This window comes from Syngnathus floridae, chromosome 7, assembly GCF_059516105.1.
Source record: "Syngnathus floridae isolate MCC-2025c chromosome 7, RoL_Sflo_1.0, whole genome shotgun sequence".
NCBI lineage: Eukaryota > Metazoa > Chordata > Actinopteri > Syngnathiformes > Syngnathidae > Syngnathus > Syngnathus floridae.
Window position 1 is genome coordinate 9819862 of NC_142419.1, and position 12403 is coordinate 9832264.

The window sequence follows — 12403 nt, forward strand, 5'->3', positions numbered from 1 at the left end:
CAAGCTTTCTTGCGGAACAATTAAATATTGCTGCATTTGACCTCTCGTGCTAAAAGTTACAATGGCAAACTGAATCATAAATCATACATTTTCTATTTCGCTTATTAGCCTTATTAGGGTCAAAGGTGAGCTTGAGCGAATCCCAATTGACTTTGGTTGAGAGACGGAGTACATGTACTGTATACTGTAAACAAAGCACCATTAATATTTATTTTGAAACCACCGTAATTCATTGTTCCACCCTGTTTCTTTGACTCGATTATTCAGGTTGACGAGCACTCGGTTCACAGAAACATTGTAAAGACATCTATTTTTTGTTTTGGTGGTTTCATGAGTCTTACCATACAAAGTGAATGTGGGTGAGATATGGTCTAAAGTGTAAATACATGTATTGAAGTGCAGTTCTGTCAACCGGTAGTGATAATCATTACAAAACATGATCAGTTTTTAGGTTTAAGTACATGTTTATAATTATCTATTTTGCTCCATATTATTTTATTTCATGAAACCACTTAACAAATTAAAATTGAGTGAAGTCAACAAAACATTTTCAGTGTGCAAACATCTTCTACTGTATAACAAATTTGCTCATTTGTAGGACAACTTTGGCAACAAGAGGACTTGTGACATTGAAAAACTCTCTTATTTCATATATAGCACTGTTCAATAATTAATGGCACCATAGAAATGACAACTTTTGCACAGCTGTACCTGACCAGTAACATATATGTCAATTTTGCCCTATGAACGTGCAGAAATGTCATACATTAAAGAAATGGGAGCCATGAATAAATATATGGAACAACAGCTCATACCCATTTGAGCAATGTTGCTGCCAAAACAATAATAGTAAAAAAAAAATTGACAATACAGAGAATAACACTTTTATCAGTGATCCAATGACTACAGTGGCCATAATTGACCAATGCATCAATGCGTGCTTTCATCAAGATCACTTCTTTGAGCAAATTATTCCAGAAGGCTGCCTTCAATGAAGCTTGACTTGATTGAAGATGCGGCTTACGCTGTCATTGCTAAGCAGTTCATATTCCATAGTGAGAATTGGAGTGGGTGGAGACGGCGCTTTTCTCGGCCAAAAGTGCAGATTGTTGAAGCTCTTCTCTGTATGGAAGTGTCCACGCATACAGACGTCTACATGTGCCCCTCTCCGACTGAATCAATTCAGCCTCTGTTTATCTCATTAGCTTGTAGTGTGTAATCAATGACACAAGGGCATTTGTTTCGAGCCTGCAACCTGCCGCGCATTAACGTGCAACTTGCTGTTGGAACATTGCACAGTCTACAGTTATCTTCAGCGGTGAGGCTGCACGCTCGGCTGAATGTCAATGAAGCGAGCCTCTTGCCGTTTAAATGATCCCGTCGCAACATCCGTGAGACGTTTGGCGTAAGGAAGTGCAAAATTGTGCACACAATGCAGTCAGGCACACTTCATAGTGACACATAATTTCTGAATCAACGAACTCCAGCTCAAGCAGGAGTAGATAATGAGATGTTCATTGTTTATAAGTGACTTTTCCTTGTGTCTTCCCAAACTAATATTCCCTCCCCAAGCCCTATGTAAATGGAATTGACAATATTTTTGATCACGAATTGGCTTGATGGCTACTGGACAACCGTGCCAATGTGTCACATCAGGACCACAGGTCACTGATGTTGAAACAGACACATACAGACACACACATGTGCCTGCCTTAGGCCAAGCAGCAAATATTGTATTTGCCAAATTCACAGAGCCACTTTGATCCCTGTGCAGCACTTCACACGCACCACCACATCACACAGATGCGTCACCAGACAGCACAAACGATGATAATAATGCTAAAAATAGCATAGCCACAGTGCATTAGATTGATTAGAACTATCGCTATTGTCTTTGTCTACTAATAACATTTCAATATTTTCCTTTTTAAACAAGCAGATTATGCCCAAAAGGCATCAAGTGGCAGCCCACAATACCAACATATTTAGAATTGAATTAGCTTTCAGGAGTAATTGGCCCCTTTTTTTATTTTACAATTTTGCTCATGGGCTCCTTTTAATTTACTCCTTGTGTCCAATCATGAAAGCATGAATAGAACCTAACTGTAAATGGTCCATCGGTATTATTCACCACCATAACAATGATTTAATCAGTTTGAAAACATGGTCAATTCATGGCATAGTCTAGCTTTAAGATACAATATAAAAGTAGGACGCAGTCAAAGCTCCCTATCTTGTTACTCCTTCATATGAAATGAACCTGAGAATGTTGCAGCCCTTAATTGAATTTCTCTGTTTCATGTTATTTTTCATAAGGCAGCAAATGGACACGGATGGGTTAGTTTCGCTTTGAGGTATTTTTTGAGAGGGGGGGCTACCAAGTGACGCCTGAAACAAACTGAGACAAATGTGTTGTGCAACCAGCATCAACCGTGTCACCTTGTCCGTGTTGGATCTTGAGAAAAGACACACACAGGCATGCACGCAACCTGCTCCAACAACAAAAAACTCTCTCCCTTCTGGATGCAGTGGGAGTTTGTCGAATAAAATTTTCCACATGAAGAGAAAACCCGGGGAAGGATAAAAATCGGACTAGGCAGGGTTCTGTCCACGTTTTAACGATGTATTTTCAGAGTTTGTTGGCATTCACCAAGGAAACAGGTGACACGTGTATATTGCATTTGTCTGACTCTCACATGCGACACTTGAGCAAGTAAGGTAATTGGTGCCTAGCGCACATGAAATGCCATGCAAGCAATATGAAAAACAATCGTGCTGACACTGACACTGCCTGACAGCTCAGTGATGCATACATGCATTTTTTTTCGATATTAAATTCTACCTTTTCTTTCATACCTGTTTACAAGTAACTGCGCATCACTGCCAGAGCCAGCCAAGAGGCTGCAAAAGAGTTTTTAGAAATATTACGTGTCAAATAAAAAACAGGCAAACTATGGCTTGTTACTTTAATTGGCTTTTTTCCACCTTTGTTAACGTTTCATACTTTGATTGATTACATGTCCAGCTCATTCAGTCAAATAATTCTGCAAACCAACATTCATTTTATTAATTTTACACTTAGAGGAATATCAGACAAACCTTTCAAGCCCAATCCTATTTCACACTGTTTAGCAGAGATAATTGCAAAAAAAAAGAGTGCCGCTCATTCAGCATCGATAAATAAAAACCTGTCATGGTGTTAACTATATTTTCACAGTGTAGATTAGGAACGCTGACTGATCTACATCTTGTAAATCAGAAAAAAGAGGATGCTACATTGAAGCTCAGTGATCCATGAGTATGTTGTTCCTCTGATTAATCACAATGAAAAAAAGTGATCACTGACTAATTAGAAGCTACAACGAGTGCAATACATCTCAAGCAGACATAATTGGAAATCAATAGGATTCTCACTCTGACAAGATTTGAAAATTATCACGTAGGATTTGTGAAGAATAGGTCAACAAGAAACATCTACCGATTGTTTGACTGGCCAATGGCTATCTCGTGTCACATATGGCTCAAAATCAATAAGCCTTCTCATGAATTGTGTGTGGTAGGTTGAAGAAAATTCATTAACTCTGAGTCAAAGCGTAGACGGACAAAATTGACATTTGTATCTTTCCACTGAATCTGCGTCACTGTCACCATCCTGTAAAGGTTGAAACAATACAATAAATTAGTTGAGAGGCTCTATGCACAATTAAATGCATGCAACACAGCATCTTAGCCAGATTAATTATTTAGCACCTTTATTATTCCGGCAGGCAACGTGATCAGTCAGGGTCATACGATTAAATCAGAAGATGCTTCCGCCGTCTTATTATCGAGGCCGTTATAGGTACACAGTCACGTGTGCAGTGGTGTAGAAGCAAAAACATGTTGGGCGTGTGAAAATACAAACAAATCCCACAACATTACACCCAATTACTAAAGACTTGAGGTCGTTAATGAGCAAATGTGGCCTTACGCTCCAGCATGCTCGTTAGATGGCTGGTTCATGACATCGGGATTTAGAAACATTGTGTTTTCATTGAAACTGGGGGATTTACAACAAAGGCTCAACCATCTTAGGAAGACAATTGAGAGCTTGCCTGTGTTGCAAAAGTAGGGCTGTTTTTGTTGTTGTGTGGTGTCTGTCCTTGCGCATACCTAATCTCCAACTCATTAGTGGAGCTGTCCCTTGAAGGACAGATGTTTATCATGCAGACAACCAAAAACAAGCATGCTGTGTGCCACTGATATTCACAAAGAAACGTCCACAAAACAAAACAAATTAAAAAACCTATTATTTCTATTATTTCATTGCGATTATACTTTAGCCACTTTTAGTTTTCCTTCTACAATTAGATAATGTGCTTCACATGGAAGCTGCTGTGGTGAATGCCATTAAATGAATGAATTAGCTGTTAGGAAAAAAAAGTTAAATAAGCCAGTGAATGATTAATATGTTCTACCAAAACCTCTATTTGAATATTTTTTTTTGCAGTCACTCCAGATAAATCGGCAGATAATTACAAGCAGGTCAAGAAAACACATTTGGAATAAGAACAAACAAACAAAAAACACTCCAGACTACACAAAATGGATATTATTGGTCAAATAGTACATATTATATTTTGTGTATGCTGATGTCTAGTATATCATGTGCCATCAAAGCTTGAGGAAAAGAGTTGAAAGAGTCAAGGGTTTATTAAGTTGCATCTCAAAGATAAGGGCAGAATGTTAAAGCCAGTTGACCTCAGTCGTTATGTCAAATGTTTCTTTCCTCTCCTGATGACCTCCGCTTCCCACTCTTAGATAGAATGTATAGTGGCTACTATATGGTCTGCACTGTATTTCTTGGATATGACACCTCCACCAGACCACAGCGACTGCAGGCTAAGCTCCTTGGCCTTCTTATTTCATGTAATTTAATCAATTCGGGGAGAGATGATGAGGAGTGTGGGGGGGAGGGAGGCGTCTCTGCTGCTTTCATTCACTCTCTGTGTGTATGTTTGTGTATGAGAGAGAGAGCTGGAGGAGCTTTGCTTATTGTTTTTAGCTTTGCCTAAAGGCATAGTAGTAAATGTGTCTTTGTGGGTGTGTTTGTGGGGGCGAGTGTCTTTATATTAATAGACCATGTGACTGCGCCTCCAGTAGCATCCAACCACTGTCTCCTAATCTCTCGCAGGCCTGATGAATGTGAACACAAGTGACACTGCACCGCCAGCTGTCCCTAATACTACCTCCCTATTTCCCAGACAGCAGCACTTGCCTGAGGCTGCATGGCCAAGTACAAATACACATAATGAGATTATGAAAAAACAATCATTAAGCATAAAGGGAGAGGGCTCTTAAATGAATTGTTAGGCGGTGTCTGAATTTGTAAATAGCAATGTGAGGTTCAATGGCAAGATACATGCATATATATTATTAATCTTGATTTTTTTTTTTTATAAAATTTCATTTGTTCTCTTTACGAGCTGGAATTATTTTTGTGTAAAAAAATATTTAAAAAAAAACTGAAACCAAACAATTCGGCAAACAAAAATAATGACGGGTTGAAGATGCCCTTCAGTTCATTTGGCAACAATCACAGGAATGATAATCATCTATTCCCTGATCAGCGTCTTTAACCTAATCCAACCTAATGTTAAAATGTATTTTTTTGCTAAGACTTCCAATTCAACAATACATGTGTTTGTTTGAAATGGAAATTTCAAAGTGCACATGCAGACACGTAGACACACTTTGCCACAGCAGTTTTTTTTTTTCCATTGGATCTCCATCTACTGGATTTGCATCACTGCTCTACTTGGCCTCAATGCAAGCAGAATTTTAATGCCAAACACAATCTTTCATCTTCTACATATGGCCTAGAACTACCATTCAAGAACATTTCTCAGTAATCAATCATGTGATGTCATGCTTTTAACTAACCAACTAACAATAAATCCAAGCCCACATTTTAGCCTCATGCTTTACACACTTGGCAGAGGTGAAAATGTATTCACATTTTGTCTTGCATTATTTATCAGCTTGCTGAAAACAGTGGAGCGAGAAAGCTAACTTCCATCTGACTCGCATCACCTCACTCTTGTGATTGTGATGTTGTAGAGTGCGACTCTTCTTCCTCTTCTCAGACTCTTCACCCTTTCTGTCATGTCCTCCACTCTTGATGGCAGCCTTTGTAAGATTGCTGCAAAATAAACTGATGAATTAATCTGCCGCATGAGATTGGAAAATTCTGCCTCTTATTATTCAGTGTTGCTGGTCAAGCGGCTATGATGCACCTCAGGCAAACTCCTCAGAGGGCGAAAACCTGGCACAGGGAAGTGAACCAGTCTTTTCCAAGCACACGGGCACAATATTGGAATAGCACTGGAGGAGCAAGATATTAAAATCCTTATACGGTATCGTTATCTCCCAGCGTCTTGATACTCTCACCAGTCGACTTTTAAATGTTTTGGTAAGATCGGTTTTCTGTATTTTAGCAATACACTACCAAACAGTCAATGAAAACACATTTTATTCCTTCACTTTTTTCATTTGACTGCATTGCTTTTTGCCACTTCGTGTAATGAAGAGACAAGACTGACTTGACCTTATTTGACATAATTGCACACACTGGTCATATAGTTCATGTTGTGGGCAATTTTTGTTACACAACAGTGTTTTCAATGTTACATGCAATTGTTCTTGGTAGCAGTAAAACAAAAGCAACTAACACCTGCTCTGCAGAGGAGGATCTATTTTCTGTTTCGAGATTTTAAGCGTCCACCGCTTGCATTTTTAGCTTCTTCCACAGCACCCACATGCTGCCCAGTGTTTCAAACTTTCGCAGTCTCGTCAGTATCGCCTCGAACATTTTCACAGAGCCCACCTTCTTGCCAGGCTTCATACATGTGATTACAATGTGCAATGATGTGTGGAATGCTGCGCAGGTATCAGTGATGAGCTCTCTTTGAGCATATGGATGTGTGTGTGTGTACATATGTGTGTGTCCTACACACATGACAATATGCTCTGTAACAACTGCAATGCACCATAGGAGGCAGTGTATAATTTATGTCATTATATTGTTCAGATGCACAATAGAAAATGATATCATTTTTCTGGCTTTTCTTACAGCTGTAATTTAACTCATTCCATGACAAGAACGCTGACAATTTTGAATTAAATTTGACATAGTGAAACTATAAGGTCATAGACTAACCAGGTTTCATTGTCTACATTTTTCATAGAGTTCTGTTTTGTTAAAAAAATTTTAATTCATGTTCATGTGGTGGTGCAAGTCAATTCTATTCTCATGCAAGTACAATAACTGCCGCTTCATGTTATGTATTTGTGGGCCCTTTAGCAATGAACACACATGACATGACAAGGTGTCCACTTCCATAAGTGAGATGTGCATGCTATTTGCTGACATTGGCACACTGAGCAGAACTAAATTCATGCACGGTCGAAGAGTGCGGTACCACAGGAGCACGCTGACACCAGTGTTACAAACAGCCGGGGGCAACACATGCGCACATATAGTATATATAGTACAGAGACTCTTTTCAATGCATGTAAGCTATTGGAGCAGAAGAACAGTCAAGATAAAATGTATGCACTTACTCTATCAGACAAATGAGAAGCAGTGGCAGTTGGATTAGTTGAGTATGTAAATTTCGTAGATGTGTTATTTCGCAGGATGGATTGAATGAGGAGAGAACACAGTAGGACTCATTCCATCGCACAGTGTGTAAGTGACAGCAGTGGATTGAAATCACACACGGACGTGTATAATTATTTCCAAAATGAGATTAACTTAACATTATTATGATGAGTGAATGTACTTGGTTGCATTCATAAGGATCCAAGTGAGTGCTGGTCTCTGTGGCATATAAATTGAAAAAAAAAAGTTGCAGCATATTTTGCCCTGTGTGCTTGATGTCATGCTGGGTGTCAGCTGCCTGTGACTGGACCAGTCAGAACTTCCAGGCAATTGGACTGATGCATACTGACACATGACTAAGGCTTCAAAACTGGAGTTCAGACCTTTGGCACCATATTCACACTGTGCAAGCTTTTCCTATGGCACTAAATGCCTGAGCTCACTGCAAAATTACACATAATGATGAGGTAAATAAATATTTGGATACTAAAATATTAGAGACGCTCATGCGGTTTACCCGTAATGGTGCAGACAGAAGCAAATTAGCCCTTAAGAACCTGCTCTACAGGCTACTCCTTAAACATTAAATTTGAACCTGAAAGTGAACTTCTTATACACTTCTGAGACTTTAGGAATGTTTAAAAAAAAAAAAAAAAAAAAAGCGAGAGAGAGAGAGAGAGAGAGAGAGAGAAATAGATGCATGAGGCACACCTTTTGCATTATTCAATCAGCTCTGGTTATTTTAACACAGATGAACCCATCCATTCAATTTCGATACGGCTCGACCTCTTTGGGGTTGCGGATGAGCTGGAGCATATGCTGACGGCATACCAGCATGCAGACAACCAACCATTTGTCTTTGCATCGTCACCTATAGATAGTTTGGAGGCTTCAGTGAATCAAATTGACATTTTATTTGAATTAAAAAAATGGTTTGACCTTTTGTCTTTACATCATCACCTATGGATAGTTTGGAGACTTGTGAATTAAAATTATATTTCAATAAAAAAAATGTTTAGCAGTTTGACCACGGAATTGCATTTGACTTTTTCGATTCCGCTGTACTTTTCCGTGACAGTGTGAACCCGCCTGGATGATCTAATTCGACAGAAACGGGCTGACAATAAGTTGTCGAAGGCTGTGAAGTGCATCTTATCGCAAAAAAGCAGGTTCTTTCTTGGCAGATATCAGAAAGGCAATCCTACAGCCCACTCAAGCTCTCCTTTTCCTGCGCCTAGTTTTGTTTTCCTCTCCAGACAAGTTGTTAAGCGAGGAAAAGGTAGCTCGCTGCTCCCTTGGGTCATGAGCCAAAGTGGGTCTGTCAGGTTTTGAGCTTGAGAAAACTGCCGGCGATGTGTGCAGCCTTCTCACAGTATTAAACTTCTATCTTTAGATATTGGACTGTGAATCGATCAGCTTAGATCACACAATCCAAATAAGCAGACCTCATGTGCCTCTCCTCAACTGCTCAGTTAAGAGCAAATCGCCACAATTGCTATCTCAGCATGCTCATCCCAAGGATTATCGCCCCATCCTTTTCATCAAGAGCCTTCTTCTTTTCGGAAGCGCTTCCCAAAGCCTTCCTTGCAGCAAGCATGCAAGCAACACAGCTTCCCTCTCGCTCTCGCTCGTGCTCTTCCCCCCCGTGTCATGCTCAACCGCAACCCAGGGACAAAGATGGCAATCTCCTCCTTGTCGCCTGATCAGCATGGAAATTGCCTCATGTCTGTCAAAGCTCCTATGCATCTTTTCAAGTAGAACCGGATCAGACAGAGGAAACGGGAAGATAAATGGAGCTTTTTCTCTTTACCTTTTCAGTGACTTCAGCGTGCGTCTGCTATTCCCAGGCAAGCAGGACTCCCATTCATTCGAGAATTCCTGTTTTTGTCCCTGCTGTGTTTTGTGTCCCTCTTCTTCCGGCATTCAGAGCATCCTTTTCTTTTATTCTCTCATCTTCTTGAAGGAGATTTTTTTTCTGAACTCCCAGGATGTGTTTCCTTTCTTTTCCTCTTTTTCTTTGCGGTGATGTGATTTATTTAGTGGCTTTGCACCCCTTCTTTCTATTCCTCCCACCCTTCTGCTTTTGTCCCCCTCTGCCTCTCTGCTGCCTGCTGGCTGGCTGGTCCACTCTGAAGCCGACCGCTCTATCGAGACGAATGAGGTGGCTCTACGCGTGCGAAGGCATATGTGAATGTGCTTATGCTAAGGGGGGGTGGTTTGGGTTGGGGGGGACTAAACTAGCCTCTTAGCTGAGACTGAGACCACCTCTCTTCCTCCTCCCTTCTAGAGATGGGCTTTCTAATGGCATGTACCATTAAAACCTCAGAATAGGGTGGGTTGCCGCTCTGACGGTAGAGAGAAGAGGGGAGTAGAGAGAATGTGAGCATAAAGAGATGATGGAAAAGGCAAGTGGTAAAACGCATAAAGACCGTCTGTTGAAAATGGGTTCAAAACCCATATCCCACCTCCTTCCTCTCTAGTATTATTATGTCTGTCACTGACGTTGTAATGAGACCATGACATTCTATAGGAGTGTGAGACGCTCACACAATTGTATAATAAAAGAGAAGAATGTTGTTCTTGGAGTGTGTTAATCCTGGTCGACGAATGTGTCATACGTACATAAATTATTCCCTCATTCTTGAATAGCTTCACAGATGCGCACGTCAGGGATTGGGTGGGCCGGTTGACATCTTGCGTTCATGACCAAAACATTCAGTGCACCTGCACTATATAAAAAAAGTTGGAGGTAAATAAATAAATATCTTCCTTCAAATACAGTTTATGGAGAAAGGATATCATTTTTAATTTTTTTTATTTTACACTTTACTTGAAAAGGTTTTTAGGTTAAGATAAATTAAAATAAATCTAATTACAGTCCAATACAAGGCATTCAAAATGAAGCCTTTTCTTAAAAAAAAACTTTGTACCAAACACTTATTGAACATTTTCATCAACTTTCATCCGAATTTATAAAATGTCAGTGCATTTAATCATAATCAAATAATTCTTTGTTGAGAAATTATGTGGTTTTATTGCCTCATGTGGGTCCATTCCTTTTACGTTATTGAAATGTTTCCTTTCCTGATTAGAAACTGCACTAAAGTATTTCATCTCAAAAGATGCTGCCATTTTCAAACTTATAAACACCCATAATTAAAAACTGCAAGTTCCTGTGCCAAACCAGTGAATGTCTTTAAAGAACTGTGACTTCAGTGATTGAGTGTCCTCAATGCCAATTTTGCCACACTTCCATCCCAGAAAGTATCTCATTTCAGGCGTCACTGAATACAGAGCCTGTTGGTGGTGGAGGTGAGACAGCGTCTGGTCGGAGGGTCAGAGGCATCCTCTTGGACAGCTCACCTCCTGTGAGCTAACACAGCAGACTTGGCTCTGCAAGCGGTTCAACTGGGGAAAATAAGACTGAAGCAGTAAAACTGCAGCACATGTAAAAAAGAGAAAAAAAACCTCTGTCTCCCCTCTGTCTTAACGCCCCCACCCCCACCACCTCCACTCTCTCTCAGGGTTTTTTTTTTTTTTTGTGTGTGGTTGTTTTGGTCTTAAGTGGATCTCTTCATGACTAATTTTAAATGAATAAAAATTTCACATAACCCAGGTGGCACAGTTGAGCAACGGTTGGTACATCAGCCACACAGTTCACAGGTACAAGATTTGATTTTAGCTCAGGCCTTCGTCTGTGGAATTTTCATGTTCTCCCGTGCCTGCATGAGTTTACTCCGGGTGCTTTGGTTACCTCCCACATTCCAAAAACATGCATGGTAGGCCAATTGAGCACTCCAGTTTGCCTATAGGTGTGAGTGTGAATGGTTGTTTGTCTATATTTGCCCTGTGATTGGTTGGTGACCAATTCAGGGTGTACTCACTACTTTCATAACATTTGGATTAAGCATGCCTTGATCAGGCATATCATTTTTCTTTTGTTTTATTGATTCCCACTCCTTTAAAATTTTCTTACAATATCACAGGATAATAATTTTTGACAAACTATGAGCATTGCCACAAACTGATACCATGATGCGAGTCTAGACAACAAGCAGCTCTCAGATGATTTAACAGCTGCCTGCAATATTTCACTGCAAAGTGTCAGCAAGTATTTTTGAGCTTTGGTCAGTCGACCGTCTTGGACACTCATTACTCGAGTTGCTGAATCAAAACCTGCAATGATGTGACATGGAGGTTTGATGAAACAGTATTCTAAATTTTGCATTTGTTTCACAGTGGCGTCATCAGGATGTACTCCACCTACCGGCCAAAGACTGCTGGGATATGGATGGTTAAAAAATAAAATCTTAGGGACTTTGTCACAATGATTAAAGTGAATATAGCTACAACGAATAACAAACGGAATGACGGAATGTGCACATGTGCAAGTTTTTGTCCAGCATCATATCAGTGCAGTAGTGTTTCCCACCAATGGTCAGATAACAAATGAGAAGGAGGAGGTATAAGACAGGTGTGCAATCCGACATCCTGAGGGAGCTACAAGAATGGGACAAGAAGGAACTTGAGCTCACAGCGGAAGAGGAGATGTGTCTTATCTTATTCCAGCTGACATTGAGACATTACGGTGGTGTACAGTCTAAAGTGGTCACCAGTCATTTGCAGGACACAAACATCCATTCACTCACGTTCACTCCAACGTACATTTTAAAGTTTCAATTCATCAAAGATGTGCACGTTTTAGCAATGAGGATAAGTCGTTCAAGGGATGGATGGATGGATGGATGGATGGATGGATGG

At 40.1% G+C, this 12403-nt stretch overlaps 1 protein-coding gene across 3 annotated transcripts in view; it reads right to left on the bottom strand.

Moving 5' to 3' along the window:
- Positions 1 to 9841, bottom strand: part of b3gat1a (beta-1,3-glucuronyltransferase 1 (glucuronosyltransferase P) a) — a 56247-nt gene extending 46406 nt beyond the window's left edge. For all 3 annotated transcript variants that reach the window (XM_088381431.1, XM_088381432.1, XM_088381429.1), the window contains exon 1: positions 9453 to 9841. The gene's annotated coding sequence lies outside the window, so the exon portion shown is untranslated. The remainder of the gene's footprint in view (positions 1 to 9452) is intronic.
- Positions 9842 to 12403: the final 2562 nt, after the last annotated feature.